The sequence below is a fragment of the Marmota flaviventris genome, chromosome 6 (genome assembly GCF_047511675.1).
Source record: "Marmota flaviventris isolate mMarFla1 chromosome 6, mMarFla1.hap1, whole genome shotgun sequence".
Taxonomy (NCBI): Eukaryota; Metazoa; Chordata; class Mammalia; order Rodentia; family Sciuridae; genus Marmota; species Marmota flaviventris.
In genome coordinates, this window is record NC_092503.1 from 157840339 (window position 1) to 157853039 (window position 12701).

The following is a 12701-nucleotide window of genomic DNA, read 5'->3' on the forward strand; positions in this document are numbered from 1 at the left end:
GGCGCTTCTTCAAGGCGATCCTGTCAAAGTGGGTGCTAGGGTCAATGACTGGGCAAACTTTATTTTTGCCTGCACTCCTAGGGAAATTTCCCTGTTGATACATACTGAGAAACCCAGACTCTGTCGGGAATTAGCCTTTATTTTCACCTGTTTATTCTCAAAGAGTTAACATGCCTGTTGTTTCTCTGTGTTACTTGATTGTTCATTAAAGGGAATTCAATGAAACCCCACGATCCTCCTGAATTATTGGATTGCATTTCCACTGCTCGTTACTAACTACTACCTAACACACAAATTTCAAGACTCAGATAATTAGAAGCAAAAGCTTTTTAACCATAAAATCTGTAAGAACAAGTTCAGTTAGAACTGGCAGTGCAGACCAAAATGACCGAATCTTTAGCCCGTCATAATAGTACAACTCTGCTCCATAGGGTAAGACTGAGCAGTGAGCCTTGAAAGTCTGATACAGTCCGGCTCTCAGTCAAAAGTCATGAGTTGGACCTGGGCAGGATGTTGGGAACTTCCCTGAGACTCCCAGTAAGACAGGAGGACAGAAGGGGTCTACTATCCCACTCCTCCCTGAGAGGACCCACTCTTTAAAGTGTCCCATTTTCCTATCATTTTTGCTAAACTCCTTCTTGCTGCTCCAAGCAATATGTCTTAAATCTGCGTGATCACTGGGAAACCACGTGGCTGAATTGGCTTCGGCTCCATAGTGGACGCTTTCTCAGTAAAAACAAAACAAAGAAACAAACAGGCATTTCACCGCCCACCACAACTTTATCACCTGTCCTACAGTCTGATGTTTGTTTTTTTTTCCTTTGCCATTATAAAAATACCGGTTGTCACCCTTAACATTGTTTTTAGGACTTTCAAATGTGTGGGGCCCACATCTTTCAAGATGCTACAACTCCCAGAGATGGTGGTAACCTGTACTTGTAGCTGTGGGAGTCAATCAGAAAGGCTGCCTACTGTATGGTTGCACCTATATAACATTCCAGAAAAGGCAAAACTACAGAGGCAATGGTAGCCATGGATTTGGGGGCTGGAGGAAGGATGAATAGGTGGAGCACAGGGATTTCTGAAAGCAGTAACTATTCTATATGATACTGCAGTGGTGGGTACATGCCATTATATATTTATCAAAACCCATAAAAATGTTCAGCACACGCATGAATACTGGGTCTAGGATTGTGGTTCAGCGATAGAGCCCTGGCTTAGCTCGTGTGAGGCCCTGGGTTAGATCTTCAGCACCACATAAAAATAAACAGATATTGTGTCCAAGTAAAACTAAAATGTTTTTTAAAAAGCATGAATCCTAATGTAAACTATGATGTTTAGGTAAGAATAATTTATCCATACTGGCTTATCACTTCTAACAAATGTACCACTATAATGCAAGCTGTTAGTAAGAGAAAACCAGAAGGAGGAGGGAGGGAGTATATTAGAACAATCTGTACTTTTCACTCAATTTTCCTGTAAATTGGCCAGATGCAGTGGTGCATGCCTGTAATTAAGTCAGCCTCAGCAATTCAGCAAGGGCCTAAGCAACTGAGTGAGACCCTTCTCTAAATAAAATAGAAAAAAGGGCTGGGGATGTGGCTCGGAGTTTGAATGCCCCTGGTTCAATCCTGATACCAAAAAAAAAAAAAAAAAAAAAAAATTAAAAATCCTAAAAATCTAAAACTTTTCAAAAATAAAGCCCATTAATTGAAAAATATATGAATGTTAAAATATATGAATGCTTTCATTAAGTTCTTGAAGGAAATGAGGGCAGATAATTAGAAAATGAACAGTGACCCTTGTTACAGAGATCTGGCTGAAATGTGCACCACGGTTGGGTGGAAAACAACTTGTAGGTGATGAACTTGAATATTTGGCTAAGGAGGTTCCCAATGAAAGTGTGCAATGTACAGTCGGGTGTTTTCATTGCTGCTTATAGTAAAATGCATGAGGAAAGAGGTGAACTGAGGAAAGAACTGAAGCAAAAGGGAACCAGCAATAGATGAGTTTGGAAAATTTTCAGACCTTGTACAAACGAGATATTCAGTAAATGTTGAGGATAACAGGTAGATTACTGTGTTCAGTGACTTCTCTAGTTTTATCAATTGGGTTTCTACATAAGAGGGAAGTAGTATAATGTTCCCTTGAGTATGTACATTGGGCACCTGCTGTATGCCAAGCACCAAGAAAACCTATCTGCAAAAAAGTTAAGATTTATTAAATAGAAGTATAATTAAGCAAGTAAAAGTCAAAGCTTATTGAATTTTTTTCTTGGTGTCAACCTGTGCTGGGAGCCATTAGCCAAGTAGGTATGACAATTTCCTTGCCAGCATACCCCATGTTGCTTAGTGGAAGGACTCGTGGAAATAGGACATTTTGTAGGACATTTTGCAGTGACATTGCATGTAGGTGACCTTGCTCAAGGACCAAGGTGGATCCGAGTTTAGGGCGTTCCCGGTTTGGGACCATTCCAGGTTTAAGGTTATTCCTGCTGGGAATAGGGCGTATCCTGCTGCCTGAGTTCCCCTTGAGTTCTCACGGGATTCAGACAGTATTTTTTTGGGAGACAGAAGCCCAGTGGGTGTGGATTTTGGCAGAGAACATGGATTTCCCCAGAACGTGATTGTAGACGGCTGGTGTGAGTTCGGGAATAAAGAGTTGCTGTTTGAATCTACAAGCTGTGTGGTGGCTCGTGATTTTGTGCCCAGCCAGACTGCGGCAAACCTGTATTTTTTTTAATATCTTTATTTTTATGGGTGCTGAGGATCGAACCCAGGGCCTCACACGCCTCACACCTACAAGGCAAGAACTCTACCACTGAGCTACAGCCCCAACCCCCATGTATTATTATTATTTTTTTTTAAATAAATTTGTGAGCCCTGGCTTTGTAGAAAGAATTAGGCGGGGAAAGATGTTAGAGTCTGTAAACAAGTCAAAATAACACCTGGCATTTTGCCAGGGGAATGTTGGAGTTCATGAACAAGTCTGGATGGTGCCTGGCAAAATGCCAGAGGGAGTGGTTTGAGAAGTAACAAAAGCGAGCCATTAAGTGTGGAGATTCCTGATTGGTTGACTGATGTATCTAGTTTATGCTAATTAGATAAGCTGTGTGGAATGTATAAATACTGCTCCTGTCCTGCAATAAATGGCTCCTACTCCTGCTGTATCAATCTACACAAGTTGTTCGTCACCCCCCCCTCCCCCCCCCCCCGTTATTTTGCTGCAGCCAGCCGGACTGCGGCAGATGGTGGCCCGTACGGGGAGCCCCGGGACACTCGGGGGTAAGTGATGAAAAAAAAAGCTGCCCGTCCATAGATAGGACAGGAGCAAATCTGCTCGTCCCTAGGCAGATAGGGCGAGAGGAAAAATGACCATTTCGAGAAAATGGAGAAGATTGATACAGTATGTTTGTGTCTTGTTTTGTCTCAGTGTATTGTATTGTCTTTGTGATGAAAATATGGAAGGGGTGAGAAGTAAATTACTAAGGGAAGAAGGCACCCCAGTGGAACCAAGAATAGTTAGGGCATGTGTTGATAAGAGCCCAGGAACTCTAGTCAGAAAGAAAAAGAAAGTTCAGAAGAAGAAGGATTATCAGGAAAAAAGTTGCAGCAAAAGGCTATTACTGAATACTTTTCGTTACCGGAGGGTGTGTGAATCGGAGCGGTGGCTGCCACGTGCGCAAAACGCTCAAGGCGCAGCAAGGTTTCTCCAAGCAGTGGCAGTGGGCTCTTCCCCGCCCCCCGCCCCGGGAGTGGGACGCCACTTCAAGAGCCCAAATCCAAACCTGACCTGGAGGCACAGTCTTGCAGGCTGTTTGAGTCCAGGACACTCCCCAGGGCCATCTGGGGCTGCCCGGGATGCTACAGCCGGCAGAAGATGCTACTGGCATCCCTGATATTTGGTCATTTTCAATGCCAATAACTAAGCTACAATGGTTCTCCCACACCTGGAAGCTGATGAATAATGAGCACTATTAAGGCTTATTTCAAATGTAAAAAACCTTGAGATAATGTACTAAATTGTTCAGAAGGTTTTTTTCTTAGTAGAATGCTACAGGATTTTCTTTAGCCATCCGGAGTTCCTGCCTTAGTCCCAGTGCCGGTAAAGACCAAGGTGGAAGAATTTACAGTGTTGCTGAAAACCAGACGAGACTTCAGCTGAGAAATGGACGAGACTTCGGATCAAGCTAGTTGCCTGCAGAACTTACCTGGACTGTGATTTAAGCTAGCTGCCTGCAGAACTTACCTGGACTGTGATTTACCTTGACTGTGAGTTAATCTATTGAGACACTACTTTACCTGGACTGAGACAACAAACTGTAATCTACAACAAATTGTAACTAGGTATCTTTGCAAACGGTGTCATTGCTGGTATAATTTTTCCAAGGGCTTCTTGCATGGAGCCATCAATTGGCTTGGTATTGTGGCATTTTGTATCCTCCCTTTCTGTTTGTAGCAGGTTATTTATGGTGTTTCTGTAAAAACCACTATGCTCCTTATTTAAATTAAACAAAAGGGGGAAATGTTAGAGTCTGTAAACAAGTCAAAATAACACCTGGCATTTTGCCAGGGGAATGTTAGAGTTCATAAACAAGTCTGGATGGTGCCTGGCAAAATGCCAGAGGGAGTGGTTTGAGAAGTAACAAAAGCGAGCCATTAAGTGTGGAGATTCCTGATTGGTTGACTGATGTATCTAGTTTATGCTAATTAGATAAGCTGTGTGGAATGTATAAATACTGCTCCTGTCCTGCAATAAATGGCTCCCACTCCTGCTGTATCAATCTACACAAGTTGTTCGTCACCCCCGGGTTATTTTGCTGCAGCCAAGCGGACTGCGGCAGAAAGATGTCCATGATATGGTCCTTTTTTAAAAAATATTTATTTTTTAGTTGGACACAATACCTTTATTTATTTTTATGTGGTGCTGAGGATCAAACCCAGGGCCTTGCACATGCTAGGCTAGCGCTCTACCACTGAGCCACAACCCCAGCCCCCTCCCCATGTATTTTTAATACTTTACTTGAATTAACATTTAATTATTTCAGATTGCCAAAGAAAGAAAAGAATGAAAATTCTCAAAAAAATGCAAATATTAATATTTTAAATATTACCCTGCTTTATTAAAATGTCTTTTTGCACAATGACTAGGAATCTGGTAATAACCAGATACTTTACTGAAATGCATAAATAATATCTTAGTGTGTCGTTAGATAAATATTTATGTTTAATAAATAAATGTTACTTATCAAAAGAAAAATATTTACTGATGTTTAATACACACACACACATATACACACAAAGCATACAAAATCAACAACTCCATAAATTTATACCCTGTATACCTGTCACTCAAATTAAGAACTAAAACTTTTACCAGGATCCCAGAAGCCCCTCTCAAGGGCAAGGGGACCCTCCGAGTCAGGTCTTCCAAGAGTAACATTCTTTCCCACTTCTAACATAGATGAGTTCCACCTGTTTTGGTACTGTGTATTCTTTTGTGTCTAATTTTTTTTCACTCAGTATTTGTGAGATTCTTCCATATTCTGATTTTTCTTTCACCGAGATCCATTCTGTCCTGTTTTTTTTTTTTCCAAACTAGTAAAGACTGCAGTTGAGACCAGTCCCTGTTGATTGTTACCCTAAGACGGTTGATTAATAATTTCAATTCAAATACATCACTAATTGCTTTCTACTTTGATGCAATTTTTTAAAATTGCAAAAGGCCTTTGGAGTTCCCTTGTTTTATTTTAGTTCTGGATGGACACAATACCTTTAATTCCTTACTCATTTCTAGGTGGTGCTGAGGGCCCCAGGCCCTCAGGGGTAGGAAGCAAGCGCTCCACCACCGAGCCAACCGCAGCCCTGGAGTCTCTGGGTTATCTAATTTCACTTGAAACCAGAATTCCAAATGACTTGAGCAAATGCACATACAAATATAGGTGTGTTAAAAATGCGCACACGGAGTTAAAAGGACGAGATAGGCGTGCGTATAGACAGTCCTCTACCGCACAATTCATACGCACGCTGCTTCGGGTCCTTCCTGCAGGTCCGCTCTCCTGCCTGCCTCCTCCTCGTCTCCTCCCCGCTCCTTCCCTTCGTCCCTGTTACTCGTTTATGTATTTAGGCGAAGTGACGTCCCAGGAAGTAGACAAAAAGCAATTGAAGCCATCTGGGCTCCCGAAGGGCCCAGGACGACCGGTGACCCGCAGCTTCAAGCAGCATTTCAGCCTGCAGACCTCGCTCCTGGCCATCGGGCGCAGCTCGCACTGTAGGCTGCCTGGGGCGGAGAGCGGTCTCCCTTGTTCACTCCTCCACCAGCCTCCACCTGGGCCCCCGGCCCGCCCTCGCCAGGGGGCTGGAGGCCCGTCAGCTCCGCCGCGCACGCTTGGGGCTGGACTGCAGCCTCCAGGGTGGCGTGCCTGGCGCTGCGGCTGGGGCCCCGCGGTCGCCAGGGATCCACAGCCCGAGCGCAGGTCCAGCGGCGACCCTTGCTCGCGGAGTCTCCCTCGGCGGTCTAGGGGGTGCTGGGGCGCGTGTAGTCGTGGCCGAGTGGTTAAGGCGATGGACTAGAAATCCATTGGGGTCTCCCCGCGCAGGTTCGAATCCTGCCGACTACGGCGCGTTTTACTCCACGTGCGCGGCCAGGGTTCTGTGGGCACCTCCCACGGACTCGACTTTCAGTCTCCGGGCCGAGGAGAGTCTTCTGCAGACGACGCCCAGGGAGAGGAGAGGCGGACTCCCACTCCACGCACCACACGCATCTGCGTGCGGGCCAACAGCACATGCAGCAACATTATTAATTACGGAGCAATGCTATCCCAAGTCAAAGACACTACCGAGCCCGGGACTCGATCTGGTGCTTGGTCTTGCAGTAGAGGTGAGCGGGACGACGCTATTTTTTTTTTTTTAATTATTATTAATGTTTAATTTTCCTATGGTTGCATAACAGAATGGCTAGGAAAGTAGGCATGTTGCAAAAGTGCATACGTGTTGAAAGGTAGAGGCGGTACTGCATCTTCACAGGCACTCTCCAACAGTTCAGCACGCACATTGTCTTCAGCTCTTTTCATCTGTTTTGACCTTATCATTGATAATGATCAACAGTAACTTTCTCCTTTGTAAATTAAGGAAAGTTTTTGCTCCTATGAAAGTTTTACCCAAGATGGGAAAAAAATATATAAGGACAAGAACAGATTTTTAATTTGATGAAGCAAAAGTCCATAAAGCATTGATTTTGCTGTACTATTCCTTACTTAGTAGGCCTGTTTTACTTTGTGGCTTCATTCTTTCATTTCTTTCCCCTTCTATCCTCTCTGCTTATCACTTGGTCCCACTTCTATGATTTTTCTTTCATTTGTCTAGACTTTCTTGTTTGGTTTCTTTGTATTTTGCCTGCTTCCTGCCTTTTCCACAATTCAGGCTCCCACTGAAAATGCTTTCTCTTCTCTTCACTCTCTCCTGAGAGGGTGTGACTTCTTCCTAGTCTGCCACCTTCAGTCTTTTTTGTTGCTCCCTCTTATAATTTGGCCCTGTCATCTCTGGCTCCTGCCTGTTTTACCTCTGTTCTACTTGCACTCTGTTCACTTTAGTGTCACTCCCTGTACAGGATAGTCGATTCTCCTCCAGCACCTTGGTGATTGGTCTGTGTAGCTCAGTGATCTCTCTTCTGTGTCATCTGGCTCTGTTCCTTCTCAGCACTAAATTAGTTTTCTTCCTGAACTTTTTAGTCATTGTGCATGAGCTCTGTGAGCTCTTTTTCTGTTTTCCTTGTCCCTGGATGATAAGTATTACTAGATGGACTTCTTGTCAGTCTATGCATAGATCACAGGTCCTTGCTGAGTATTTCCTGAGTAGCCAGGATGGGTCAATTATAAACTTTTCTTGGAACATTGAGCTTCCTGTATTTTCTGTGTCTAAGAATTAAATTGGTATTCCAGAAGAATAATATCCTTTCAAGAATCAAGATAGTCATTTCCTACTGTTATTTAACTCTTTCATCAAGAGTTGGAGACATTTATCACTCCTGTGTTTTAAAAGATTCTTTAGAACAGCCAAAGCAAGTTTGGGGTGGGGGTGAGGGAAGAGCAGGAAAAGAAAGGATAGTACTATTAGAAAATGACCTTATTAATAGTCTTTATAAAGGGAAAAAGAAATTTAAACCACAGCTTTGACATTTATTAGAAAAGCTCCTAAATCTGGTTGCAGTCCCCTGCTGGTGTTCTCTGTGTTGGATTCCTCCTGGCTGAGAATTCAATGCTATTCCTGGGCTTGGTAGCTGGAACTTAGCTTTTCCATCCACTGCCTGCTATTTACAAACCTTTCCGACTCCAGGGTTCTGGAGTTTCCAGGCTGAGAAGAAAACAAACTACTTATTTGAAGCAGCAATAACAGTCTCTGCTCTTATTGACCCCAAACAGTAAGGCCTCATTGTTGCTGAATGACAGTCCCTAAACTTGGACTGATAAAATTCTTAACAGGCATGCGGCCTCGGCACCTGATGTGTAGCTTGGACTTATCTACAGAGACAACTCTGAACAACAGGGTGATGCAGGCATTATTCCCAACTACTGGCAGCAGCGAGGGAAGCACCCCTGCCTGCTGCTGCACCCTCTCCAGCAGCCCGGTTCCCTGGCTCTGGACACCAGCACCGAGTCCAAGTGCAGCCCTCGCACTTGCTAGCTGGGTGGCCTGCATCAGACTGTTTTACTCCCGTGGGGTTCAGTTTCCAGATTTGCAAAATGAAGTTAATAGCAGTTTTTACTTTCTATGAATGTTGCAAATTAACACACTCAGAGTCCTTGGAAGCCTATGTATATATCAAGAGCTTGATAAATCGGAGCTGGTGTAAAATCATTTCGCTTAAAAACTGCACTGGGATAGTCTGCTAACCAGTTGTTTCTAAAAAGTGTGTTCCCCGTCGTCCTTGAGGAAAAGAGCCTTCATAACCTTGTTGAAGGAAGACACCATTTCTGCCGTGAGGTGTTGAGCTAGTCATCGGCAGTTCATCTTTAAAATAAAGTGACTTTGGCGATTACACGACCCAGTAGTGGTAAGTCGGTGCCTGGAGCACGGCGGGAACAGAGAGGGAGAAAGGCCCCCGCCGCACACGCGTGTAATCCCACCGTCCGAGCGCTGCGCTAGGAGGATCCCAAGTTCAAGGCCAACCTGGACAACCGAGGGAGCTCCCGCCCCACAGCAGAAGTAAAAAGGGCTGGACACGTCCCTCGGACTCACACGCAGCGACGACGAGGATGCAGCCTTCAAGGCCCGTAGCCGGCAGGATTCGAACCTGCGCGGGGAGACCCCAATGGATTTCAAGTCCATCGCCTTAACCACTCGGCCACGACTACCTGGCCGGCAGCGCTTCCTGCTGGAGGTTTTGAAGAAGTGAGCGCGCGCCCCTCGCAGCAGGAGATACTGATAAAGTTGTCACTGAATCTGTCGCCGATGATGTCTCAGGTGACCGAGAGCTTTTAGCTCTGACAAAAGAAACCCACGGCAAACAGAAAAAAGGTGACCTAGAAAGAGGGACAGGCGAAACTCGGAGAGCCCCGGGCACGAGCGGGGATTCTCTTGGCTGCGGCACGACACTCGCGGGTCACCGTCGTGAGACACCGGGAGGCACCAACGCCTCGGACCTGCCGGCGCCCGCGGGACGGGAGGCCGCCTGGGAGGCCCGAGAGGGAAGCGAGGCCCACCCCCGCTTTGGCTCCGGCGTGGCACGTGGAGGCAGGAGCCTCGCGACGAGCGAGCCGCCGGCCTTGCCCTGCGCGGCCCAGGACCGACCGAGGGAACCTTCCGGGAGGGCCGCCCCGGGAAGCCGTCCTCCCGCTGCTCCACCCCGCCGGCCGCCAGGGGGAGCTGCGCCGCGGCCGCGCGGAAGGAAGGGGGCGGGGCTCCCTGATTCATTCGTTTATTTTAAATCTACAATTTCTACTTTAATTTGCACAAGTACTGACCCTTAACTGATTGGAAATCTTTTAAAAGGGAAAAAGAAGCCGGGTGTGGTGGTGACACAGGTGATCCCCGGGGCTGGGGAGGTGGGGACAGGAGGATTGCAAGCTCAGAACCAGCCCTGGCAGCTCAGCGCGACCCTGTCTCTCAGTGAAAAATACACCACAAGGCTGGGGTGGGGCTCAGCGGACCAAAACAGTAAACCAATAAATAGAAATAACAGTTTGTTTCTTCATGCAGTATTTGAAAGTCACTGGGATAAGGGCCTAGGATATAATCTTATGATATAATCTCTCTTTTGTTTTGGCAGTATTGGGGATGTAAAATGGGGGTGCTTTATCTTTGAACTACGTCACCAAGTCCCCTGCACCCCACTTTACCTCCTGAGTAGCTGGGATGGCAGGAATGGGCCACCATGCCCGGCTATGGTATGTTTTCAAAATAGTGTCTTGGGCTGGGGTTGTGGCTCAGCGGTAGAGTGCTGGCCTAGCACATGTGAGGCCCTGGGCTCGATCCTTAGCACCTCATAAAAATAAACAATAGAATAAATGTATTGTGTTCAACTACAACAAAAACATAAATATTTTTTAAAAAATACCAGTATCTCATTAGAAATAGATTCACACAGGAAGTGCAGATGTTTCTAACTGCTCAAACTTTTTTTTTTTTTTTTTTTGTACCAGGACTGAATTCAGGAGTGCTTAGACACTGAGTCACATCACTAGTCTTATTTATTTATTTATTTATTTATTTATTGACAGGTTCTCATAAATTGTTTAGGGCCTTGCTAAATTGCTGAGGCTGGCTTTGGACCTGGGATCCCTCTTCCTCAGCCTTTCAAGCCACTGGGATTACAGGTGTACAACATTATGTCTGGCTAACTACTCAGACTTTTGAAGAGGACTAATTCTTCTATGTGTGTGTGGGGGGGGGGGGTGGGTATTGGAGATTGAATCCAGAGGCCTGCAACCACTAAGAATGTAGCCCTGTTTATCTTTATTTCTGAAAATTTTTATTTTGTTCTTTTTAGTTATACATGACAGTAGAATGTATTTTGATGTATTATATATACATGGAGTATAACTTCCCTTTTTTGTGGTTGTACATGATGTGGAGTTGCACTGGTCATGTATTCAGATATGAATATAGAAAAGTTATGTCCGGTTCATTCTACTGTCTTTCCCATTCCCATCCTATTTCCCCTTCCCCTCACTCTGCTCTGTCCTATCCAGTGAACACCCCACTACCACTCATTGTGAGTCAGCATCTGCATATCAGAGAGAACATTTGGCCTTTGGTTTTGGGGGAGTTTATTTCACTCAGCATGATAGTCTCCAGTTCCATCTCTTTACCGGTAAATGCCAGAATTTCATTCTTCTTTATGGCTGAGTAACATTCCATTGTGAATGTGTACCACAAGCCTCCATTTTAAGCAACACCTGCAGGTGCTGCCAAAACTCATATATCCAGTTTTCATTCTTATTTGAGCTTCTCAACTTGTCTAGGCGGCTATTTTCCCACCCCTCAGTGTCCCCTAACACCAGGGGAGGGGTGACTTTTAGACAGCATCCCACTACTATCAGCCACAGTCTCCAAGGGTAGGTCAGCCCTGCTCTGTCCTGAGTCTGTAGCTGGGAGCACAGGCTTGGCAGAGCTCAAACTTCTCCTTCCTCACTCTGAGTGTGTGCTCTGAGCACAGTGTCGGTCTGCAGGCTATGCCACTGGTCTGTAGACATGCCTCAAAACATGTCTCATTCGCAAAAGGAGCAGAGACGTGTACAAACAAGACAGAATTCCGAGACCACGTTGAAGAAACTTAATAAATCATGTTCAAAATGTCGGTCATATTTTCGTTTTTATTCCCAAGAAGAACAGTTTCTATTTACTTAGGAAGCTAGAACAGAGTTCTAAAATATCCCTATTATTTGTTTCCCTATTATTTAAGGCTTTAAATTAATATGCCATCATGTAGTATATTAATATGCAATTACATAATATAGCTGTACCAAGATGCAAAGGGCATCTCTTGGAGGACTGTTTGGCACATGGCCTCACAAGAAGCATAATAGTTTAACTATAATTTTAAAATGTGGGAAAAACCTATTAGGGTAGCTTTGTTACATGAACATTAATTTATACATCATCATTAACTAACATCCATGCAGTATTCTGCTCTCTTTGGTTTTTCCCTAACTTCCTTTTCCTGTTCCAGGACCCTGTTCAGAATATATTCAGTCACATGTCTCTGTAGGTTCTTTAGGCTGGGGCAGACTCTCAGACTTGCCTTGGTTTGGGTGATCTTGACAGGTTTGAAGGGTATAGTCAGGGATTTTGAGATCTGCTGGTGTGATGCTGCAGGAATTGGTTTTGAAGTCTGTATGTTCCTGCATAGGCATTTAACTCCTAAATCTCTCTTCTTCCTATATACTTATTTATTCAATATTTCATTTCACCATCAAGGAACCACAGATGGTTATTTTCTAGTTGGGGTAATTTCAACACTATTCTAGGTATTTTAATTTTCGCAAATTTTTTATTTTAGAGTTGCTTGGGCTGTTTCCGCTTTGGCCACCGAAGGCGTGTTCGACTGCTTTCCCGGAGGCTGCAGCCGTGGCCGAGGGCAGGTCCTGGGAACCGCTGGCCGTGGGGTCGCAGGGAGGCCTGGTGACCGGGAAGCGCTGCTGCCCCGTCCCTCTGTCCTGACCTCGGGGCGCCTTTGAGGAGCCCGGCTGGTGGGAGAGTCTC

At 45.1% G+C, this 12701-nt stretch overlaps 2 non-coding genes across 2 annotated transcripts; one reads left to right on the forward strand and one right to left on the reverse strand.

Annotated features, from left to right (window-relative positions):
• The first annotated feature begins 6537 nt into the window (after positions 1-6537).
• Positions 6538-6619, forward strand: Trnas-aga (transfer RNA serine (anticodon AGA)). Its single transcript has one exon. It is a non-coding gene; the product is annotated as a tRNA-Ser (tRNA).
• Positions 6620-9270: 2651 nt separating this feature from the next.
• Positions 9271-9352, reverse strand: Trnas-uga (transfer RNA serine (anticodon UGA)). Its single transcript has one exon. It is a non-coding gene; the product is annotated as a tRNA-Ser (tRNA).
• Positions 9353-12701: the final 3349 nt, after the last annotated feature.